Consider the following 25,845-nt stretch of genomic DNA (forward strand, 5'->3'; position numbering starts at 1 on the left):
GATTAGTTAATTAGTATAGATGTGTAGTGCAGTACTAACAATTCAAAGCATACCATACCAGAGAACATAGAACATTGCAGGCCCTTCAACCCACGATGTTATGCTGACCTATGTAAACCTACTCCACACCAATCTAATTTTTCCTGACCTCATACCCACTGACTCCGTCTACCTCCCACTGTTGTGGGAAAGCTGCTAAAATATTAAATCACTCAGCCCACCCCAATCACATTCTTTTCCCCCTTCCATTAGGCAGAAGGTACACAAGAACATGAAGGTCCAGATTCACAGACAGTTTCTTTCTATTTTTATCAGATGTTAGAATGGATCTCATACTAGCAAAAGGTGACACCCTTGCACCGTCTTTAATAATGATACTTTTCTCGTTTGCTTGCATTGTTTTTGTATGTTCTCTGTACCCTGTACTAATTGACCACTGTTACTTTACTCCCTACACTTACAGCCATGCATCAACTTGCGTCTGGGTTACATTCTGGAAGTGGGGACGCAAATTGATTTGGGCACAAGTCGACCATTATAGGTGAAATATACTCATCCAAGCTCCTGACACACAACTGCGGATCCTCACCCCAGCTGCCCGCTCACCCAGAGCTCCCGATACCCTGACTGCCCACCTAACTGAGATCCCGGTGCCCTGACCACGGATCCTCGATATTCCAATGTACTGGCCACAGACTCTCTCATATCTCCTAGATGCCAGCCCATCCATCCTCAGATGTATCTGCAACTGGATGTTCTCGATCGGGCATAAGTCAAGGTATCGCTATATTTGTCTGTTTCCTTGTTTATTTGTTTTCACTTCCTGCTCTCTAAGTTGGATTGTCTTGATTGCACAGAAAATTAAGCTTTTTACTATATCCCAGTACATGCGGCAATAAAATTCAATATTTCTCAAAATTTCCCTCTCACTCATACATTATCTGGCTAGATTATTTATCTGTTGTAGCCATGCGCTACTTGAAAGAAGACACACACACATAGTGTAGTCAGGTTAAGCTTTGAGTTTTATTAGGGCTCAGGCCCGACTTTTATACTTGCACTGGTCCCTCTGAGGTCCTCCTTGGCTGACGTCACAACATGCATAACCAAAGTGGGTTTCCCACGTGGGGATACTTTCCTGGATAGCAATGCCCTTCTTCCCCCCGTGCTGACCTTGTCTGTTGGTTGTGCAGCAAGGGGCCAGCGCCATTTTGGGGTCGCTGGCCCTTAAGCTGCCCTTGCCATTCACCTGCCGGTTCACTTGTTGGGGCCAGTGCTGCTGCGCTCGCCGCCTGGATCGCCAGCTCGCTCGCCACCATGGCGGACTGCCACACTATCTTCAATTCTATGAGAATTTTTAGCTGAGTATGAGGTCATTAAGTAACATTCATAGACATTGGCTTGTTCATACTTTAGGCCACAGAGAATTCAGTCTCTTCTTCTGTCATTACCTACTATATTTATTAAGCCCACCTACCTTCTTTTGGATTATCTAAAACCCTCAAGTATAGTGTAGAATGGGGAGGTTCAAGAGCCTGATAGCAGTTGGAAAAACAAGAGGTTTTGGACTTCCAGCTTCTGTTGGGGTTGGGGATCCTTTATGATATTGGCTACGGCCTTGAGGCAGATACCCTTTATTGCTGTGTACACAACACGTCTCTGGAAGCTGGCTTGCTTGTTCACACAGAACAGAAGAAAAGCTGGGTCAGCGAGTCCTTTTACACATCAGTCCGGCTTCCCAAAGCAAAATAGGTGGGATGTGTAGTGCAGCCCCATTTCCCCTCTGGCACTACCTACCATGGCAGATAGAAGTTGGGTAAGTTCAGACCCCACCCTCAATCCCCCTTCAATGCGTTCACACAGGTAGCCGAAGCATTCGAAAGGTGGATAATACCCAGCTTGAATCCTCTGTGTAAAAAGGGTAAGAGACTTGCGTTGACAATCGTTGGGAGATCAGTGCCCGAGATGGATTTAGCTGGATTTGCCACTTTTTCAAGCCTTCTGAATTCTGAGGTATTCAAGTTTCCAAACCAGGCCTTAATGCGATCCGTTAGAATACTTTCCCCAATATGTCTGGAGAAGTTCAATAAAGTTTTCGATAGCATGCTACATCTCCTCAGCTGTCTTAGAAACAGAGGCATTGGATCTTCTGATATGTGGATTCCCAGGAACATGAAGGTACTAACCCTCCTTATGGCCATCCTGCCAATGAAGGCAGGTGCACGATCTCTTGACTTCCCTTTTGTAAAATCCACAATAAGCTTTTTAATGCGGATGTTGAGATCAAGATTGTAGTTCATGCACAAATCGTTCTGTACATGAATCGCTATCAGTTAAGATGCAAATGCGATAAACAACCAGGAAGGGAAAATTGTATGTTGTCCTTTATTAGAAGAGGATTTCAGTAGAATTGTAGAGAAAAGAACACTCAGAAATGCTGGAGGAACTCAGCTGGAGTCACAGTGTACACAGGAGTTAAAGAAGTATTACTGACATTTCGGCCCTGAGCCCTTCCTCAAGATATCTTCCAGGTATACCATGAAGAAGAACTCAGACGTGAAACATAAGTAATATATCTTTACCTCCTATGGATGCATTGCTGCGAGACATGCTGAGTTCATCCAGATTTTCTCTGTGTTTTTTACTACAATCACAGCATCTGCAGCCTTTCAAAAGTATAGAGAAGCCTTAGTTCATGAACATTGTGTCCAGCTGAGTCTACATCTGGAATACTGCGGTCAGGAAGGACCAATGTGATGGAAAGTACATAGCAAAGGGATGGGGATGATTTGTAGTAGGAGGACAGATTAAGATTTGTACTGATTTCTCTGTCAGAGAAAACAGTAATTTAAGATGTATCCCACTGAATCATCTTAATGTTTTAAGCACTTTCGAGAGTCTTCCTCACACAATGGTGGAACTGCCTTCAGGAATTGTTTCCAAATGGCCAAGGAAGGACATTAAGAGAAAAATCACACTTAATCTAAACACGGGAGGATGGATTCAAATACATATTAGCCCCTTTCAACCTGCAGCACCTGGGTAGCCCTCCTGGTACCCGTGTGCGATTACAGGGGAAAAGGTGCTGGAAGCATCTTTCAAATTGCAGGGGGATCAACCCGGTGATTTAAGGGGGACCCAACCCCCGCAATGACATGTCACACACTCACCGGAGGTACTGCTGGATGTTCAGATGCTGGCTGCCGGCAAGTGCTGACATTACCGGAATAAGCAAGTCAGCCATTTTCCTTTTCAAATTGGCCATTGACGAGACCTAAGTAAGTTTAACTGGGTTCCCTGACTATCTCTAAGGTAGGTCAGGGACCTGGTTGGGTTCCGACGGGATTGAGCTAGTTGGACCCTTTCAAGCTGCCACATAAGTGGGGCACTAACCGTGCAAATTGCCCAGTTAATCCCATTTTAAATGGCAGTTTGAAAGGGCCTACTACTGATAGGCTCCTCCCAGTTTGCCCAGGGACATGTAAGTGAGATGAAAGTGTGACAGATTGTGTTGTGTTTGTATTGCAGGTTTTTTTTAGAGTAGGTCACATACAAACACTTTAAAACAGATCTTTCAAAAACTAAAAAGAACCTGGGTGGGACAAGTGATAGCATCCTCCTTTCGCTCCAAGGCCAGGGCACTAGCTATTTTAATAAGGAAAAATGTCCCATTAAGGTTTGAAAACACAGTCATAGACCCAACGGATAGATTTGTAATGGTACACTGTCAAATATATTCTGAACCCTGGACACGCATGTATTTATAATTTTGATGATGAAAATTTAATACAAAATGTCTTTTTGCAATTGACAGAAGGGAGGGAAAATTTCTTAATTGGAGAGGTCTTCAATTTTTTCCTGGATCTGGAAATGGACAAATCAGCCAGGAAAATGACAAGAGCTAGGGTGACAAAAGCAACCCTGGCCTTCATGAAAGACTTAAATCTGGTGAATGCTTGGAGACAATGGCATCCAAGTGAGAGGGATTACTTCTTCTACTTGAAACAGCATGACTCTTACAGCAGAATTGACTTGTTTCTCGGTTCAGCTCAGCTAGAGGGCAGAAACTGAATATAACCATATAGCCATAATACCATATAACAATTTACATTACGGAAACAGGCCATATTGGCCCTTCTCGTCTGCACCGATTTATGTGAAACTTCACTAGTTCCACCTACCCACTCCCATGACCATAACCCTCCAATCCCTTCACATCCATGAACTCATCTTTCTTCGTCTTTGGCTTGGCTTCGCAGACGAAGATTTACGGAGGGGTAATGTCCACGTCAGCTGCAGGCTCGTTTGTGGCTGACAAGTCCGATGCGGGACAGGCAGACACGGTTGCAGCGGTTGCAGGGGAAAATTGGTTGGTTGGGGTTGGGTGTTGGGTTTTTCCTCCTTTGTCTTTTGTCAGTGAGGTGGGCTCTGCGGTGTTCTTCAAAGGAGGTTGCTGCCTGCCGAACTGTGAGGCGCCAAGATGCACGGTTTGAGGCGATATCAGCCCACTGGCGGTGGTCAATGTGGCAGGCACCAAGAGATTTCTTTAGGCAGACCTTGTACCTCTTCTTTGGTGCACCTCTGTCACGGTGGCCAGTGGAGAGCTCGCCATATAACACGATCTTGGGAAGGCGATGGACCTCCATTCTGGAGACGTGACCTGCCCAGCGCAGTTGGATCTTCAGCAGCGTGGATTTGATGCTGTCGGCCTCTGCCTTCTCGAGTACTTCGATGTTAGGGATGAAGTCGCTCCAATGAATGTTGAGGATGGAGCGGAGACAACGCTGGTGGAAGCGTTCTGGGAGCCGTAGGTGATGCCGGTAGAGGACCCATGATTCGGAGCCGAACAGGAGTGTGGTTATGACAATGGCTCTGTATCACTAATCTTTGTGAGGTTTTTCAGTTGGTTGTTTTTCCAGACTCTTTTGTGTAGTCTTCCAAAGGCGCTATTTGCCTTGGCGAGTCTGTTGTCTATCTCCTTGTCGATCCTTGCATCCGATAAAATGGTGCAGCCGAGATAGGTAAACTGGTTGACCATTTTGAGTTTTGTGTGCCCGATGGAGATGTGGGGAGGGCTGGTAGTCATGGTGGAGAGGTGGCTGATGGAGGAGCTCAGTTTTCTTCAGGCTGACTTCCAGGCCAAACATTTTGGCAGAGTCCGCAAAACAGGACGTCAAGCGCTGAAGAGCTGGCTCTGAATGGGCAACTAAAGCGGCATCTAGCCTCCTCTTAAATGACAGAATTAACCCTGCCGCAACTACTTTTTCCAGTAGACCATTCCACTCAGCCACCACTCCTTAAGTTTTGCTCCCTAACCCTTAATTTATGACCCCTTGTTCCAATCTCCCCTACATTCAGGGGAAAGAGCCTATTCACATCTATTCTATCTATTCTCTTCATAATTTTAAGCACCTCTATCAAATCCCCTCTCAACCTTCTATGCTCCAATCCAGGCAACATTTTTGTAAACCTTCTTTGCACCCTCTCTTACTTTGTTATATCCTTCCTATAATTTGGAGACCAGAACTGCACACAATACTCTAAACTTGGCCTCACCAATCCCTTAAACAGTCTCAACATCACCTCCCAGCTCCTATATTCCATGCTATGATTTATAAATGTCAGCATACCAAAAGCCTTCTTCACCACCCTATCTACATGGGAATCCACCTTCAAGGAATGCTGAACCGTTATTCCAAGATCCCTCTGTTCCACAGCATTCTTCAATGCCCTCCCCTTCACTGCATATGTCCTATTTTGGTTATTCTTCCCAAAATGAAGCACCTCACACTTATCTACATTAAACTCCATCTGCCACCTTTCAGCCCACCTTTCCAAACAGTCCAAATCCTTCTGTAGTCCATGAAAACCCTCTCACTATCAACAACTCCCCCTATTTTTGTATTGTCCACACATTTACTCACCCAATTTACCACCCCGTCATCCAAATCATTAATATAAATGACGAACAACAAAGGACCCACATTGATCCCCGAGGCACTCCACTCATCACTGGCCTCCATCTTGACAGACAGTTGTCCACCATGGCTCTCTGGTGCCTGCCTTCCAGCCACCACTGAGCCCATCTGACTATCTCTATATTAATCCCTAGAGATTGAACCTTCACTAACCTTCCATGTGGAACCTTATCAAAAGCCTTACTAAAATCCAAATAGACCACATCAACTGCTCTACCTTCATCAACCTTTCTGGTCACCTCTTCAAAAAATTCAACAAGATTTGTCAAACACAACTTTCCCCTCACAAACCCATGCTGGGTGTCCCAGATCAATCCCTCCTTATCCAGATATTTATACATATTATCCTTAAGAAATCCTTCCATTAGTTTTCCCACCACCGATGTCAAACCTACTGGCCTATAGTTGCTTGGCTTACACCTTGCATCCTTTTTAAACAGCGGAACTACTTTTGCAACCTGCCAATCCAATGGCACCACACTCTCTTCCAGTGACCGTTGAAAAATCACTGTTAAAGCCTCTGCTATTTCCTCTCTGACCTCCCTTAAGGTCCTGTAAAAAATCCCATTAGGGCCAGGAGACTTATCTACCTTTATACACCCCAGAAATTCTAAAATCCCCTCTTTACTAATCCCTATCTTTTCCATAACTAACCCTTTTGCCTCACTTATCCTACACAATTCAATATCTCTTTCCTTCATGAACACCGATAAGAAGAAATAATTCAATATCTTCCCCATCTTATATAGTTCCTCACACATACCTCTGCTCTGATTTTCCAGTGGACCTATTCTATCCTTAACTTTCCTTTTACTATTCACATATTTGTAAAAACCCTTGGGATTTGCCTTCACCCTATTTGCTATAGCCCCCTTGTACCTTCTTTTTGCCTTTCTAATTTCCCTCTTAAGGTTCTTTCTACAATCTATGTATCGTCCATACATCTCATCAATCCTTTTCTTCTTGTATTTAACTTAGGCCTCCTTCTTATCCCAAACCAACTTCCTAGTCTCTCTAGAAAACCATGGCTCCCTTGAACCTTTGGCCTTGCCTTTTGTCCTGACAGGAACATAAAGATCCTGCATTCTCAAAATCTCACTTTTAAATGCTCCCCAATTCTCCTCAACATTCTTTCCAGGAAAAAGGATCATCCCAGACTACTCCCTGCAAATCCCTCTCCAAATCTGGCTTCCCCCACTCAAAGATCTTCATCTTCGGACCAGACCTATACAGCTAGGAAATTATCAGATCATTCATCTTTGACCTTAACTATTGTCACGCCAGATAAAGAAGTCACGGCATGCAGGTGGTGCCTTAATCCGCTGCTATTGAAAAAAACTGGAGTTTTGCAGTTATGTTAGAGCTCAAATAGAAATATTTTGCGAAACGAACTGTGCCTCTACTACCAATAAATTTCTGCTATGGGATATATTAAAAGCTTATCTGAGAGGACAAATAATTGGATATACTAAAGGTATTAAAAGAGAGCACATGAGGGAGGTCAATGAATTGGAAAGGACTACCAACGATCAGGCTCTATGGAAAGTGTAGAACATTAATAAATAAAAATCTCAAGTAGAATATTATCAGTATCAGCATCAATTTATGCAAAATGTCACATCAACCTGAAACATTAACTCTTTCACTACATGGCTGACCCTTATAAAATGATGAGAGGTATAGGTAGTGTTGATAGTCTTTTACTTAGGGCGAGTTCAAGAATGAGAGGTCAATAAAGAAGTTGAGAGGGAAGAAAGTTAAACAAAATCTGAGGGGCAAGTTTTTACACAGAGGGTGATGGTTTTTATTTAAAACATTAGGATTGATAAGTCCCTGAGACCAGATGAGACATACCCAAGATTACTATAGGAAGTGAAGGCAGAGATTGCTGAGGCCTTGGCAATGATCTTCGCATCCTTTCTGGCCACAGGGGTGATGCTGGAGGATTGGAGAATGATAAATGTGATCCCCTTGATTAAAAAAAAGGTAATGGGAGAATCCTAGGAATGATGCATTGAGTCTTGCTTTAGAGGTGGACAAGCTATTGGAGAGGATTGTTAGGGACAGGATTTATGAGCATTTACGGTCTTCTCTACAATAGTCAACATGGGGGTAGGTAAGGGGTAGGTCATGTCTCAAATGCCTAATTGAATTTTTTGAGGAAGTAACAAAAAAAATGACTGAGGTAGGGTGGTAGATGTGGTGTACATGTAATTTAATAAGGCATTTGACAAGGTTTCCTATGGTAGACTCGATCAGAAAACCATGAGGTATGGGATCCATGGATTCAGAATTAGCTTGCCTGCAAAAAACAGAGGGAAGTAGAAGATGGTATGTATTCTGCCTGGAGGTCAGTGACTTGTGCATTCCACAGGGATCTGTTCTAGGACCTGCCCTCTTCATGATTTTTATAAATGACCTCGATGAAGAAGTAGAGGGATGAGTCAGTAAGTTTGCAGATGACGTGAAGGTCAGAGGTATTATGAATAGTGTAGAAAATTGTTATAGATTACAATAGGATATAGACAGGACGTCATAGTGGTGGGCACTTGGAATGCATTGCCAGGGTGATGGTAGAGGCTGGTAGAATGGAAACTTTTAAAAGACTCTTCTACAGGCTGTATGCCAATCTAGCTATCCTGAAAAGTCTGCGACAATTGCTGTTGAGCATTGGATCAAAGGCCAATCCACTGGAACATAAGAGTGGCAGAGAGGATCACTGGGGTCTCTCTCCTGCCCATTAACATGATCTACTGGGATCATTGTCTGGTCTGAAGAGGATTCGCAGAATAGTTAAGGACCCCTTCCACTCTGCACATTGCATCTTCCAGCTACTCCTGTCAGGAAAGAGATGCAGAAGTATCAGAGCCAGGAAACAGCTTCTTCCCATGGGCATTTGAGACTGATGAACTGTTCATGCAATCCCTCTGAGAATCTATTATTATTTAACTATATTTATCTTTATATAATATCTTTATATTTATCTTTATCTGTATATAAATATGTGCTTTGTCTTTATATGTGTTTGCATGTTTTTACACCGAGGACTGAAGAATGCCATTTCGTCCCATTGTACTTTACAATTGCATGGAGATAATAAACTTGAACTTGAACTTGGTCAATTTGGGAAGGAGGAGCGCAAGTTCAATTACTGGTGTACCCTGAATTAGCAGCCATTAGGCTGGATAAAATGATGTGTATTCTTGGGGAGCTAAAATGTTAACTGCAGTAAAACACGAAAGTCTGCAATTACAGTGGTTGAAGTAAAAACATAATGTTGGTGAAACTCAGCAGGTCAAACTTTGACCAGCTGAGTTTCTCCAGCATTGTGTCTTCACTAAAATGTTAACTGCTTCTCTTTCTAGAGAGGCTCCCTGACCTCCTGAGTGTTTCTTGCATTTTCCAGTTTTATTTAACATTTTCAGTTATGACTGGAAAATATAACAGTCATATATTGGATTGGAAAAGCACCTGCATCACTGTAATGCCATCAGAGTCGAAAGGAATGCTAATGCAAGGAACAACTGCCTGCTTGACTCACTACGGGGTTGCTCCTTCCAGTTGATCTTTATGCAATATAATGTGCACATTTTGGAGGGAAAGGGAGAACAAAGACTATGAATTCAGCTTTGGCTTCTGGTGATTGTTAGGCCATATGATATAGGAGCAGATATAGACTATTTACCCATCGAGTCTGCCCCGCCATTCAATTTGTGAATGAGTCTTGGTTGTAAATTCTATTGGAGATCTTCCCTTGGCCTCCTTTAAAGGTAGACTCCATCCATGCAAGTTAACTGGGATTATGGCAGACTCTCTCCTCAGTCAGATTACTCAGAAGAGCTGTTGTTAGATGTGTACTGTTCCTACAGTGGCCATTGTGTCAGAGGTGCACCAAAGAAGAGGTACAAGGACTGCCTAAAGAAATCTCTTGGTGCCTGGCATATTGACCACCGCCAGTGGGCTGATATCGCCTCAAACCGTGCATCTTGGCGCCTCACAGTTCGGCGGGCAGCAACCTCCTTTGAAGAAGACTGCAGAGCCCACCTCACTGACAAAAGACAAAGGAGGAAAAACCCAACACCCAACCCCAACCAACCAATTTTCCCCTGCAACTGCTGCAACCGTGTCTGCCTGTCCCGCATCGGACTTGTCAGCCACAAACGAGCCTGCAGCTGACGTGGACTTTTACCCCTCCATAAATCTTCGTCCGCGAAGCCAAGCCAAAAAGTCACACACTGAAGGAGAGGAATGATAGCAAGAGCAGTCCTGGCTTAATGACTTCTCATTTATTGAAGTTTCATTTTATGTAGTAAATAATCAATTTACTGATCATTACCTTACCTCTTCATTATGTTGATGACTTCCTCGCATCATGTTACTAGGTGACAGTGCTCATTGTTCCATTCTCTGAGTGACTGGAAAGTAAGTCCCCATGTGTGGGGAAGGGTCTTTGACCTAAAACACCTCACTGGTTTCTCTTTCCACAGTTGCTGCTGGATTGGCTGAGTTAATTTTAATTTCATTTGATTTTTAATTTTAATTTAGACATTAAATACGGTAACAGGCCCTTCCGTCCTACTATTCTGTGCCACCCAAATGCCCCAATTAACCTATCTATCACCCCGTATGTTTTGAAGGGTGGGAGGAAACCAGAGCATCTGGAGGAAACTAACACAGACCCAGGGAGAACGTACAAACTCCTTACAGATAGTACCGGCTTTGAACATGTGTTGCTGGCGCTGTAATAGCATTTTTCTAACCATGACACTAACCGTGCTGCCCTTCCAGCATTTCTGTTTTTGTTTTAGATTCCAGCACCAGCGATTTTATTTCTTTCCCATATGAACTATCTACCTTCACTCAATCCATTGCTTCATGACTCTCAGGTCTCTGCCTCCAAACCCACATCTTGACCTCTGACCTCAGCCTCGCAAGGTGATTCATTTGACTTGCTGTCTCAGTTTCTAGGAACACATATTTAATACTAAGTGAGGACTTCCAATATTGCTGCCGAGAATTAAAGTAACCAGATGAGTAAACCATTTGTTTGCTTACTTGTAATGAGCTGAGATCTTAAGCCTGATGAAAGAGATATATGTTGTTTACATACCCAAGTGTCAGTGGTGAAAGTGTAAGGTGTGATCCTCATGCTAAAATCTCCAGGCTGACCATTGTGTGTTTTACATCAGTTGAATTGCTGTGAATAATTGCATTGGAGATATTCTGGTGCCTTGGCACTGGATTTGCCTTTGAAATTGGGCAGGATGGATGTGGTGTGAGATAGTGCCAGACACTGAGCCAGACACTGAGCTCCATTTCTCTCCATGGTCAGGACTGAAGGGCAATGCCCTTTCCAATTCATTGCAAGTCAGTGCAGGTGGGTTGGGTATCACCTCATCTTATATTTGGCTTTGGAGAGTGCCGAGATAGTGGAGGCAGCAGTGAGCTCAGGTTGGAATGGTGATGTATTTGCATTCTTTTCACTTAGGCCTGCTCCAACATTGTACTAGCCCAATTAGCCTATGAGATTATGGCCAAGGACTATAAAGAACATTTGGGGCATTTTCCCTTCAGGTTGACAACACTGATTGGCATTAATGTGAAAGATTTAGTCACACAATCACCTGACTTACTTCACAAGCAGTTCTGGCAAAATGTCCGAACGGCCATTGATTTTGTGAGGATTGTGCCCTGAGCATTGATGATGAGATTTGGAGGAGATCTTTTGAACTTTGCACCTGATATCTGTGCATCATATCGCAGAGGTCCAAGGGCCCACAGATAATTTTCTTCTATCTCTATTCCATAAGTGGCGATACCAATCATTAGACCTCAGAAGCTTTCCTGGAGATTAGTTGTCACATCTACACCGAACCGTGCTTGATTTGAGAGGTAAAAGTTCCTGCATTGCATTCATCCTTTTGAGCATCCGGAAACTGAAATCCTGAGAAACATTGACCAACTGATGCTCCAAAAATTAGATTTCCGATCAGTACAGCAAGGTTGGTGTAGCAATTAGCGCAATGCTCTTGCAACGCCAGCGAACCAGGTTCGAATCCAGCACTGTCTGTAAGGAATAAACCTGTGACTGTATGAGTTTCCTCAGTATGCTTCAGTTTCCTCCCACATTACAAGGACGCAGTGGTTCGTAGATAAATTGGTCACATCAGTGTACTTGGGTGGCGTGGGCTCATGTGCCTGAATGGGCTTTTACCATGCTGAATCTCTAAATTTAAAAAAAATTATTATTGCTGTGCAAAAATGACCGCCATATTTGCCAACATTACAATCAAGAAAATGGCAGCCCTGCTGGAGCTGCTGTAATGGCAGCACTGTTGCTGGCACAGACTGAGGAGGGCGGAGAGTGGAGACACAGTGCTGCTCCGAAGGGTTCAACCGCCCGGTCCTAACGCCAGTAGCTCCATACCGGCTTTCGACAGCCTGTTAGAGAAGCTGACCATGTTGGTGAGTAAAATCCTGCAACCATGGGGTCTGTCCCCAAGATGGCAGCACCTCTGCTCGACAGCGACCACAAGAGGTTGCAGACTCCAGGAGAGTAGTGAATTATCACAGGGCATCAGAAACAGGGTGAAACACCTCCCCCCAGCCCGTTGAAAAGGAGGAAATGACAATGACCATGGCAGTGGACCAGCGAGGGGCTCAGCAGCTGAGTGACCCACACAGGCTGCAAGCAATGCGGTTGGGGAACCCATAGGGGTTGCGGGCTGCTGGACCTAGGCTCATAGGAACCAGGTATCGGAGCTCAGATTCAACAGTGAGGAAGAAAAGGATTCCCAAAGTGACTCGAGTGCTGAAGGCTTCCTGATCATGTCAGAGGTTTGGATCTGGAGCTCAGATTGTTGATGAATCTGACAGGAGACAGTGTGGCTACAGAGGCTGCAAGAGCACTGGGGTGAATCCATGGACACTCTCATACTGTAATGGTGCCAGGTGATGCAAATCAGATACTATTTATTTACTGTCATGCAATAAAACAGATGTTCTTCTTCTTTGGCTTGGCTTCGCGGACGAAGATTTATGGAGGGGGTAAATGTCCACGTCAGCTGCAGGCTCGTTTGTGGCTGACAAGTCCGATGTGGGACAGGTAGACACGGTTGCAGCGGTTGCAGGGGAAAATTGGTTGGTTGGGGTTGGGTGTTGGGTTTTTCCTCCTTTGCCTTTTGTCAGTGAGGTGGGCTCTGCGGTCTTCTTCAAAGGAGGTTGCTGCCCGCCGAACTGTGAGGCGCCAAGATGCACGGTTTGAAGCGATATCAGCCCACTGGTGGTGGTCAATGTGGCAGGCACCAAGAGATTTCTTTAGGCAGTCCTTGTACCTTTTCTTTGGAATGTAATATTGCACAAAATCACCTTTAGTCTTCCATAAGGCAAACAAAGATTCACCATTAGCATTAACAATGCTCGGTGCCCCTTACAGTCAGAGAAAGAGAAGCAAAAGAGATTCCTCCCAGAGTCACCGAGGATCCCACCTCCAGTGCTCCAGCAGCTTCTGCAGCTGCACAAGACTGGAGTTCAAACCTTTGACACAATGAGGAAACCTTCAGTGCCCAACGCCCTTTGAGAGCCTTCCTTGACCTCAGCACCCTCTCAAATCCCAGTTCAATACCTTGTTCTCATGAGCCAGTCTCCAACAGCCTGCAGCCTGGCGGGAGTCCTGTGACCTCAAGTCGCCAGCAGCCACCAGCATATGCAAGTTCCTTGCACGCGTTACCAACAGCTCCCCTCCTTTGTGTCCTTCAGCTGCGGAGCCCCTCTCTGATCCTCCAATGTGGTCACTGTCTTTAGGGTCGTCTCCTCTGCTTCTCCTTTTCAACGGGGGGGAGGGTGGTTGGGGGGGGTGTTCTCCCTGTTGTGGGTGCTCTGCAACCTCCTTGAGGCCGCTGCCATACGCAGAGGCCGCCATTTGGGCCCAGACCCCATGTTTGCAGAATTTTAAAGCCTGTATGGAGCCGTTAGCAGTTGGACTGGGCTACAGCAGAGCTAGCAGTGCTGGCATTTATTGGCAACTCTTATCTGCTTTTCCCCAGGCAAAAGTTAAAGTATATCAATGTATATTACATATTTAATGTATTATTGCGTGACAATAAAAGGATCCTTGAATTTTTAACCTTAATTGCTGGTCTTCAAACCAGGACTTAGATAAACATTATAAGGAGCGATGTCAATGCAAACATTAACTTTATTGTGAACAGACCAAAATTGAGAAAAGTAACTTTATTGGGTAGTGACACGCTAACTTCTGAGCAAAGACATGAGTTAGCTACCATATAATTTTCACATAACCTTGAGGACAGACAAAATATTTGGATCCTTCATTGCACCAACATTAGAACAGTAAAAGGTATCAATATATTTAGTCTAGTCTGATTACAGGGAACTAATGCAGGCTTAAAATAGTTTAAAAATGATTTGTAAAGAAATATCGGGAGCAGGTTAGAATAGAAACGTTATATTTTACTGATTGAGATTCAGCCTCAGTCTAGACATATTGGAAACTGTAATGAGGAGTGTATTTGTAATCCTGAGTTCACAATGAAATTGAAGTATAATTTTAATAAAAACAGCAAATATAATCTTTCTGTGATTTCCTATTATCAATTCTCTCTCTTAGATCTCCCTCCACAGGTGCTTGTAGCTCCTCTTGGTTTACAGTTCCATGGATACCAAGGTCTCTAAAGTGTTCAAGTGGGCTATACTGGCAAAGTTTGGAGCTGGCAATCTCGTTGTTTCTGTTGCATATCACCACTGAACAACTTTTCACTGCTGCAATGTTGCTCTCACTCCCCATGGCTCTTGCCAGTGATGTGGTCTGCTCTATGTTGAAGAGATACTAAGAGCTCCTCATTGTTTGCTCAAGATTGTAGCATCTGATGTTTTTGGGTTTCTCTAATGCTAGTATGCCGTCTTGGTCTTGCTGCATGCAGGCAGGGACTGTTCCCTTTGCTGAAGAAGTGCGCATGGAATTGAACCTTGTTTGCTCCTTTTTGTGCACCACCATCTGAAGGAAGGAGGGTCAACGATAAATTTAGACATACGACCAGCATGGTAACAGGCCCTTTCAGCCCACGAGTTCATGCCACCCAATTATACCCAATTGACTTACAGTCGCACAATGTCTGGACACGGGATATTTTTCTGAGGAATTCCTGCAGTGATGTTCCAGGGCTGGGATAGTTAATATCCATTTCACATATCTCTGAAATGTATAACTCCAAATGGTGCACTGTTATCCTTTTAATGCCTGCTGGCTTCAGTTTTATCTGCTAGCACTCATTTGTTATGTAATTTAATTATGAATGGAGGAGATATTGAAACATGATGTTAAAATAATGATGCTAGGTCCAAATCAGAATAGTGATCGGCAGGTATAATCTCTCCTCAATAACGTAATTCATGGATTTTCACCGAAAGACGGAGTGGTTCAATTGAAAGCATGCACAATGGACAAATGAAGTCCCCGAAACCATCTGTAATTAAAGCTAAATATCTAAACAGTAAGAAAATGATAATAGAGTAATGGAATCATGCAGTGTGGAAACAAGTCCTTTGGCCCAACATGTCTATGCCAACCAATCACCAGGGATGCAGTACTGCCGGAGCTCACTGGAGCACTGCTCTGTCACCTCAGGGGGAAGCTCCGGCATCTCTTTGTCACCATTTTTGGTGAGCTCTGGTACCTACAAATTTACCACTATGTACCACCCAGACTAGTCCCACCTGCCTGTGTTTGGCCCATATCCCTCAAATCCTATCCTATTTATCCATCCATCCAGCAGCTTGTTCCATACACCCACCACCCTCTGTGTAAAAAAAAGTTACCTCTCAGATTCATATCAGTCTCACCCCTTCACCTTAAACCTGCCTTCTGATTACCAATTCATATACTCTGTGTAGAATGCTCTGCATTCACCCAGTCTATTCCTCCTGTAATCTTGTATAGCTGCTTGAGCCTTTTGAAAAGGAAGAAAAAGTTGTCTTTGTGTGTTGACTTGATAGATCAAAGCAAATGCAATTAAAGATGTTATTGTATCTCAATGATTACAAATGGAACTAATTATGCCACCACTAAGTCCTCAAATGAGAACCTGGTGAATGCTTTGGAAGCATTATAAACCATTGTAACATAACCATTAATGGTTCTTCACATATAACCAGGAGCAGAGAGAATCCCTGGTGGTCCTTGAATGGAAGTAAGATTCTTCACAATAAACATAATTTCATTGATATGTAGGACCCATTCATCGGAGATCTGCTTATTTGTGGAAACTGGAAGCCCAGCCAGAAGGAATTAATTCTAAAAAGGAAATTCTAGAAAAATACATTGAATGTAAAAGGAATCTTAAGAGAGGAATTAGGAAAGCTAAAAGAAGGTACGAGGAGACTATAGCAAGCAGGGTGAAAATTAATCCAAAAGGGTTCTACAAATATGTTAATGGTAAAAGGAAAGCGAGAGACAAAATTGGTCCCTTAGAGAATCAGAGCGGAAAACTGTGTGTGGAGCCTAGAGAAATGGGGGAAATATTGAACAGTTTCTTTTCTTCGGTATTCACCAAGGAGAAGGATATTGGGATATGTGAGATAAAAAAAGCATATTGGGTAAATATGGAGAATATAGTGATTACGAAAGATGTAGTGTTAGGGCTTTTGAGGAATATAAAGGTGGATAAGTCTCCGGGACCAGACGGGATCGTCCCCAGGACATTGAGAGAAGTAAAGGAGGAAATAGCAGAGGCTCTGACGGTAATTTTCCAAATGTCATTAGAGATGGGGATAGTGCCGGAGGATTGGCGTATTGCGCATGTGGTTCCGTTATTTAAAAAGGGTTCAAGGAGGAAGCCTGGCAATTATCGGTCTGTAAGTTTGACGTCTGTGGTAGATAAATTAATGGAGAAATTTCTTAGAGATAGTACTTATAAATATCTGGATAGACAGGGTCTGATCAGGAGCACTCAACATGGATTTGTGGGAGGAAGGTCATGTTTGACCAATCTGATTGAATTTTTTGAAGAGGTGACTAGGAATGTGGATGAGGGTAGCGCAGTGGATGTTGTCTATATGGACTTCAGTAAGGCCTTCGATAAGGTACCACATGGAAGGTTAGTTAGGAAGGTGCAGTCTTTAGGTATAAATTTTGAGATAGTCAAATGGATTGAACATTGGCTGAAAGGGAGAGGCCAGAGAGTGGTAGTGGAAAATTGTCTGTCAGGTTGGAGGCCAGTGACCAGTGGTGTGCCTCAGGGATCTGTATTGGGCCCATTGTTGTTCGTTATATACATTAATGATCTAGATGATGGGGTGGTGAATTGGATTAGTAAATATGCAGACGATACTAAGATAGGCGGAATAGTGGATAATGAAGAAGGTTTTCAAGGATTGCAGAGGGATTTGGGCTGCTTAGAATAGTGGGCTGAAAAAATGGCAGATGGAATTTAATGCTGATAAGTGTGAGGTGCTTCATTTTGGTAAGAAGAATCAGAACAGGACATACGTAGTAAATGGGAGAGCATTGATGAATACCGAAGAGCAGAAGGATTTGGGAGTAACGGTACATCGTTCCCTGAAGGTAGAAACTCATGTGAATAGGGTGGTGACGAAGGCATTTAGTATGCTGGCCTTTATCAATCATTGCATGGAATATAGGAGTTGGGAAGTGATGTTGAGATTGTATAAGGCGTTGGTGCGGCCTAATTTAGAGTTCTGTGTGCAGTTCTGGTCGCCTAATTATAGGAAGGATATAAACAGAGTGGAGAGAGTGCAGAGAAGATTTACCAGAATATTACCTGGGTTTAAGCATCTAGAGTACAGGGAGAGATTGGGCAGATTAGGTCTTTATTCTTTGGAGCGTAGAAGGTTGAGAGGGGATTTGATAGAGGTATTTAAGATTATGAAAGGGATAGACAGAGTGGATGCGGATAGACTATTTCCGTTAAGAGTAGGAGAGATTGAAACAAGAGGACATAAGTTAAGGGGCAGAGGTTTAGAGGTAGCATGAGGGGGAACTTCTTTACTCAGAGAGTGGTAGCGGTGTGGAACGAGCTTCCGGGAGAAATAGTGGCGGCAGAGTCAATTTTATTATTTAAGAAAAAGCTGGACAGGTATATGGATGAGAAGAAGGTGGAGGGTTATGGTCATTGTGCAGGTAGGTGGGACTAGAGAGGAGTGTTTGGTTCGGTGCGGACTAGAAGGGCCTAATGGCCTGTTTCCGTGCTGTAATTGTTATGTTATGTTATGTTATGGAATATGCAGAGGTAGAAAGCCTTGGAGCTGTCCAAAGACAGACAAGATATGTTGGATGAGCAGCTGAAGGTTAGACAGAAAGTAGAAAGGAATGCTGCACAAATTGCAGATTGCGTCTGAGAGGCTGGGAAAGAAATCTCCATTTAGGAAGAAAGTGAAACACAAAAGTCTGCAGATGCGATTGTTGTAAAAACACAAAAATGGCAGAGGAATTCAGCAGGTCTTGCCCTGTCCATCAGAGGTGAAGATATAAAACCAATATTGTGCGCCTGAGCCCTTCTTACCTTGAAGAAGAGCTCAGCCTGAAACGCTGGTTATTTATCTTTATCTCCTATGGATGCTGCGAGGCCTGCTGAGTTTCTCCAGCATTCTGCATTTTTCCCTACATTTGGGAAAAATATTTGTAATATGGATTGGAAAATCATTCCTACAAACAGTGCACCAGGAAAAGTTCATGGAATAGCCAAGATGAGTTGTACATGGACAGAGACTGGCTCAGATTGAGAGTGCCAGTTGAGCAAGATGTGTCTGGTACTGTAGGTTTCGTGCTAAGAACACCAGTCGGATATTGATATGCCTAAAGCTTGGTGCAAGTGCTATCAATGAAATTTGAACCTGACTCAGGAGGAAACACATGATCTCCAGAAACAAGCCCGCACTCTTCCTGTGGTGTAGTTAAAATCAACATGTACTACTGTTAATGTACAAAACTTGCAATTGGAGATATTCTCTAAAGTTGCTGAACGTCACTAATCACAAGCCCCTTTTCCACTGAACGTTGTCCAAATGCTGGCATCAAATGACATCATTTCACGCTGAGGTTAACCACCTCCATCCCTATTCATATCCCCAGCATTTGCTGACATCAGCGTGCTGATTAAACCAGTGGAAAAGGGACAGCAGAAAGATAACCGTTTCCAGTTGAAGGTAGAAAACTCCGATCCCGAGGGATGAGTGTGTTCAATGGAAAAGCAATTAATGTCCCAGTTAAGGGTGGCCCAGTGGAAATGGCACAAAGAGCTTCCTATCCTGGGACATTGCACAGCCAATTAACTGGGATGCCAGTGGAAAAGGGGCTACAGAGACATTGTGCATCTTGCTTTAGTAGACTAGAAAGATGTCACATTTTTCCTTGAAAGGTATATAAATAGAAAGGTTTAACATGGCAGGCTCATAAAGATTGAATCAACACAAGCAACTGATCAGTGCTAATGGTCTCCAGTTCACAGCAGACAATGTTATGAAAAGATAAAACACAGACACCGCAGATGCTGGAATCTTCAGTGAACAAAGAGAAACTGGGGGTCAAACAGCATCCATGGATAGAAAAGATCAGACATTTCAGGTCAGGGTCTATTATCAAGACTAAAGTGGAAAGGGGAGATACCAAATATATAAAGAGGAGAAAGGTGCGATGGTGTGATAGGATAATGGACAGAAGAAAGGGTGAGAGATGGTGTTGTGAGTGAGGAAACAGGTCTGGTTGGTCTCAAAGGCAAGGACTCTGAACATACAGTTTTGATGGAAAAGGATTTGATTAACAGAAGGCAAGTGGGGGAAATGTTAACTGATGCAGCACACTCTCACCCTCACAGTTTACAGCAGCAATGGGAAAGAAATAGCAGACAATTAATAATGAACGTGGGGCAACTAGTGTGGGAACAAAATACACACACACACACACACACACAATGAAATGATACATACAATGATGATGAAAGAAAAAATCATGACGATCCCCCACCCCCCCTTGACTCAGTGCAGCCACAGCTCTATGCTACAAGGGACACTAATTAAAAGCTCCCAATCCTTTTACCAGTGCCCATCTTACCAACAGTTTCACCAGCACCCTTCCACATTGGTAGGCCTGGAGTAAAGCAGGGTGGTCCCAAGCTGGCAAAAAAAAGAGGGAGAACAAAGAATACATGGCACCTTTATAGTACTGGAGGGTCCAGCCCAGGTTATTTGCAGGACCCATTGGCTCGGTTCCAGGAGGGTTAATCCAATTACAACAGCCAATGACCAAAGGCCAAGCACAGGCAGGCTGGAGAGTCCAATCCAGGTAACTTCCATGGATCCAATGGCAAGGTGTGCAATAATGGATGGGACGAAACCAAATCAAACCTTGATTGGCAGCTGATGTGTCCTCGACTAGGTAGGGGGCAGTGCTGATACGTGACAGTCACAACCCTTCCCAATGCAAATGGAAAGATGGACAGGTGATGATGGTGGGGGAAGGTGAGAGAAAAGTGAGAATGAGAAAGTAAATGAGAGATGCAAATAGTGGAACGAAATAGAGGTGAGGGTTATGTAAAATTGGAAAATTCTATGTTTCTGCCATTGAGTTTCAGGCTGTCCAGGAGTAAGGTGTGTTGTTCCTTAACTTTACAAAAATTTTTGTTGAAGGTAAAGATTAAATGCATCGGCACTCTGCTCCCAATTACAGAATCAGAAGTGCAAAGGCTATTCAAGGTGGCCAAGAGAAGATTTTCCCACTGCTACCAGGCCCACTTTCAAGGTTGCGAAGGAGGCCTTTGGTGTTTATGTCATCTTTGGTGTTTATGTCATCGTTGAATATGTGTTTTGTTGAATACATGTCACAGCTATAGAAGACCAGGGTGAGACTGCATCTGGAGTATGGAGCTATGGTCACCATAAGGATATCATTAAGCTTGAGAGTGCTGAGAAAATATTCAATCTGTCTGTGACTCTCTACAGCATTTACTTGCCAGTAATTAAATCTAATGTGTGGATGAAGCCCACATTCAATTGACACAGGATGTGGCAGAAAACAGCGATGACTCCAAATGCGGGGCCTCAGATCACAAGAAATCGTGATTGGTGGAGGGGGGGGGCATCCTGAATTGGAGGAAGACGCATAATTTCAGAGACTTGCTAGTCTGAAGCAGAAATGGAAATCTAGCACTAACCCTGCCAAGTGAGATTACTTGAATGCAGATAGATGTGGCAAAGTGAAGCACACTAGGGTAATTACTTCAATATATTTCTCTTATCTTTCATGATTAAAGATAACAATAAATATCATGTAATTATCAGTCTGTGGACAATGATTGTTCCCTTAATGATGTCACCTTTGAAGAATTGTTTGATGTGGTAATTGCTGAGTGTTACAATATGGTTTGGAGACAGAAAGGTCCATTAGGAAATAAAAATAGAAAATGCTGGAATAGTCAGCATGAAAGAGAAACGGTAATGTTTCAGATCAAAAACTCTTCAGCAAATTCATTCGGTTTCCCTTTCCACAAATGCTGTTTGAGTTGATGAGTGATTCCAGCATTTTCTGTTGTTAGTGCAGGTTCCCAGCACCTGTACTGTGTTTAATTTTGGTCTTAACTGACTGCAGAAGCTGTTTCATCAATGAAGTATTTTTGTTTCCATACATCTCTTGGTGTTTAGGCTCCAGAACCAAGATTTCCAGATATTGTTAACAAGCAGTTAACAGTAATCCCTGCCCTGAAGCAAATATGTTGGGCAGGCCTCATCATTAGTAAATTACACTTGACTCCTGAAGCATGCTCTCTCTCTCTCTCTCTCTCTCTCTCTCTCTCTCTCTCTCTCTCTCTCTCTCTCTCTCTCTCTCTCTCTCTCTCTCTCTCTCTCTCTCTCTCTCTCTCTCTCTCTCTCTCTCTCTCTCTCGGGAACATAGTCACACGATAAGTTAAAACTGAGGTGCATAGGTACTTCTCGCAGAGGCTGGTGAATCTCTAAAATTCTCTACACTCAAGTGTTATAGAGGCTAGATCACTGATGGAACCATTTATACTCATGTAATAGTCAATTCCGTGTAATAGTTGATTCCCCCCCCTTTTTTTTGGTCCAAAATTCGTGTGTTTTCCAAATTACCTGTGTAAAAGTCAACCCCCCTATTTTTGACCCCGACTACCCACCCATCTGAGCTCCTGACACCTTGACTGCAAGCTCTCACTTCAAATTCTTGCCTATCCAAGCTCCCAGCACTCCGACCATGGACCTTCACCCTGGCTGCCTGCCCACCAGAGCTCCCAATGCTCCAGCCACAGACTCTCTCTTAGGCCCCAACCGCCTGCCCATCAGAGTTCTCCCTACCCTGGCCACAGTCTCTTTCTTGGGCCCAGCTGACTGCCCATCTGAGCTCCTGAAGCCCCAAATGCAAACTTACGACCTAGTCCCAGGCGTCCAGGCTCTCAACGCCTTGAACAATGCAGGTACTTATTGTGGTTAAAGGTATGACCCTTCTAAAATTTGATCCCCCCCAAATTTGGCCCAAAAACTTGGTCTAAAAAGCCTGACTATTACATGAATATATATGGTGTTTAAAGAAGAGCAAAATAAATCTTTTCAAGTCGAGGAATTGAGGACTCTTGGGAAGTGTTCATCGTTCTTTGAAAGTGGATTCTCATGGAGATAGGGTGGTGAAGAAGGCTTTTATAGAATATAGGAGCTGGGGGTGATGTTGAGACTGTTCAAGGCATTGGTGAGGCCTAGTTTGAAATATTGTGTGCAGTTCTGGTCTCCAAATTATATGAAGGTTATCAATAAGGTGGAGAGGGTGCAGAGAAGATTTACTAAAATGTTGGCTGGATTGCAGTATCTAGAATACAAAGAAAGATTGAGTAGAAAGTTGAGGGGGGATTTGATAGGTATATAAAATTATGAGGGGAATAAATAGAGTAGATGTGAATAGGCTGAGGGTAGGAGAGATTGGAACAAGGGGGTCATAAGTTAAGGGTTAGGGGGAAAAATAAAAGTAATGTGAGAGGAAGTTTCTTCACTCAGAGAGTGGTGGCTGAGTGGAATTACCTTCCGAAAGAGGTAGTTGCAGCAGGGTTACTTTTGTCATTTAACCCTAACCCTAACCCTAATGTACATGGATGTGAGGGGGTTGGAGGGAGCAGGTAGGTGGAACTAGTGGAGTTCACTTAAATTGGTATGGACTAGAAGGGCTGATAATGTAATTGTTATATGGTTATATGTTATAAGTGGCACAGGAGAGAAACTCAGGCATTGGGTGGATCAGCCATAATCACCTTGAGCAGTGGGACAGCCTTCATTTTATTTTGTGTTCTTGATCACCATTGAAGATGAAATCCAGGGCCATCAATAACTCAACTGAAGCAGCAGAAAGATGGGCCTTTCACTCAACATATGCAAGGCATATGTTGGTCAGCATACCGGTCTGCACCAGACAACATTTTGCCAGTACCGCTTTGCAGCAAGATCCTGAAGGACATGGACCATCTCCCGGATTGTAGGAACCATCTTTTGGCAAAGGCCAACAGCCTTGATGAAATTCATCACCTTCAATATGCCAGTAGCATTTGATCAATTGAAGATAGAGAGTTACCAGGCAGCAGTGATTCTCTTCCCTCCTCAGTCAATTAGGTTGGCCAGGCCACATCATTGGCAAATGGCACCAGATTTCTGAGACAAGCAGTTTATCTTCTGAAATATGAAGCACTGAACTCATAAGCTCAAAGTTTTCTTACGAAACATTCACTGATTCTTGGGAATCCTTGGCCATGGGCTGTCCAAAGTGGAGAAGGTGCATTCAAGTTGGTATTGAGATTTATTCAAGTTTAATCGGATTTATTGTCAGAGTACCTACATGGCATCACATACAACCCTGAGATTCTTTTTCCTGCAGGCCAGGCAGAATTTCTACTTATCAATAGTGTAAACTGTACTCAAGGAAAAGATACATATACGAAAGAGAGAAATGTAAGCAAAGAAAGAAAAGTAAACAAACTGTGCAAATAGAGGGAAAAAATTCAGTCATAAATAATGTGCAAAATAAGAGTTCTTAAATGAAGTCATTGATTGAGTCTTTTGTTTAGGAGTCTGATGGTAGAACGATAGCAACTGTTCCTGAACCTGGTGGTTCAAGTCTTGTGACACCTATACCTTGATGGCAGTAGTGAGAACAGAGCTTGACCCGAGTGTTGTAGATCCTTCTCTGACAGCAGCGTTCCCTGTAAATTTTCTCGATGGTAGGGAGAGTTTCCCGGTGAGGTACTGGGCTGTGTCCACTACTTTTTGCAGGGCTTTCTGCTCAGAAGTATTGGTGCCCCCCATACCAGGCCATGATGCAGCCGGTCAACACACTTTCCATTAGACATCTGTAGTAGTTTGCGAAGTTAGAGAATGTCTTACTGAAACTCGCAAACTCCTGACATATTTTCTTCATGATATCAATAGTATGTTACATCCCAGAAAATTCCTCTGAGATAGTGACTCTTAGGAATTTAAGATTTATCATCCTCTCAATCTCTGATTTTCCACCCGTGACCACTGAATCATACACCTCTGATTTCCCTTTCCTAAATTGGTTTTGGTGACATTGAGTAAGAGGTTGTTGTTAGTACACCATTCAGCCAAGTTTTCAATCTCGTTTTTGCATGCTGACTCATTTCCCCTTTCTATTCAACCCATTACTATGGTATCATCAGGAGATTTATAAATGGTTTGGTTGCCATACTGGGCCACACAGACATAGGTGTAAAGCAAGTAGAGCACACAACCTTGTGATGGTCTGGGGCTGATGAAGATTGTAGAGGAGTTGTTCTTACCTATTCACACTGACTGCGGTCTGGAGGTGAGGAAATCCAGGACCCAATTACCCGGAGTCCACACCAGCGCCAGTGCTGTCGTTACAGCAGACCGGCCATTTTTTATGTGGGCATGGAAAAGATGCTGCATTTTTCCATGTCACACCAATCACTATATTTATCGTAAACAAGAAAGACTGCAGTTGTAAGAAAACAGGAGCAACAATGGGTCAAGAAGACAAAGTCCACTTTTCAGGCCGAAACCCTTCATCTAGAAATGATGAAGGGTTTCAGCATGAAACTTAAACTATAATTTGCCTTCCATGGATGCTGCCCGACCCACTGAGCTCACCCAGCAATTTTTACACCACTATATACAGAGTATATAATGCACCATTTCATCAGATGCAAGGATCGACAATGAGATAGACAACAGACTCGCCAAGGCAAATAGCGCCTTTGGAAGACTACACAAAAGAGTCTGGAAAAACAACCAACTGAAAAACCTCACAAAGATAAGCGTATAAAGAGCCGTTGTCATACCCACACTCCTGTTCGGCTCCGAATCATGGGTCCTCTACCGTCACCACCTACGGCTCCTAGAACGCTTCCACCAGCGTTGTCTCCGCTCCATCCTCAACATCCATTGGAGCGCTTACACCCCTAACGTCGAAGTACTCGAGATGGCAGAGGTCGACAGCATCGAGTCCACGCTGCTGAAGATCCAGCTGCGCTGGATGGGTCACGTCTCCAGAATGGAGGACCATCGCCTTCCCAAGATCATATTATATGGCGAGCTCTCCACTGGCCACCGTGACAGAGGTGCACCAAAGAAAAGGTACAAGGACTGCCTAAAGAAATCTCTTGGTGCCTGCCACATTGACCACCGCCAGTGGGCTGATAACGCCTCAAACCGTGCATCTTGGCGCCTCACAGTTTGGCGGGCAGCAACCTCCTTTGAAGAAGACCGCAGAGCCCACCTCACTGACAAAAGGCAAAGGAGGAAAAACCCAACACCCAACCCCAACCAACCAATTTTCCCTTGCAACCGCTGCAATCGTGTCTGC

The 25,845-nt window shown here is 43.7% G+C and overlaps 1 long non-coding RNA gene across 2 annotated transcripts in view; it reads left to right on the forward strand.

Annotated features, from left to right (window-relative positions):
• LOC138757099 (uncharacterized) overlaps window positions 1-25,845 on the forward strand; it is a 115,133-nt gene that overhangs the window by 18,882 nt on the left and 70,406 nt on the right. For both annotated transcript variants that reach the window (XR_011353345.1, XR_011353344.1), the window contains exon 2: window positions 464-778. This is a non-coding gene — a long non-coding RNA (uncharacterized lncRNA). The remainder of the gene's footprint in view (window positions 1-463; window positions 779-25,845) is intronic.

The sequence above is a fragment of the Narcine bancroftii genome, chromosome 3 (assembly GCF_036971445.1).
Source record: "Narcine bancroftii isolate sNarBan1 chromosome 3, sNarBan1.hap1, whole genome shotgun sequence".
In the NCBI taxonomy this organism is placed as follows: domain Eukaryota; kingdom Metazoa; phylum Chordata; class Chondrichthyes; order Torpediniformes; family Narcinidae; genus Narcine; species Narcine bancroftii.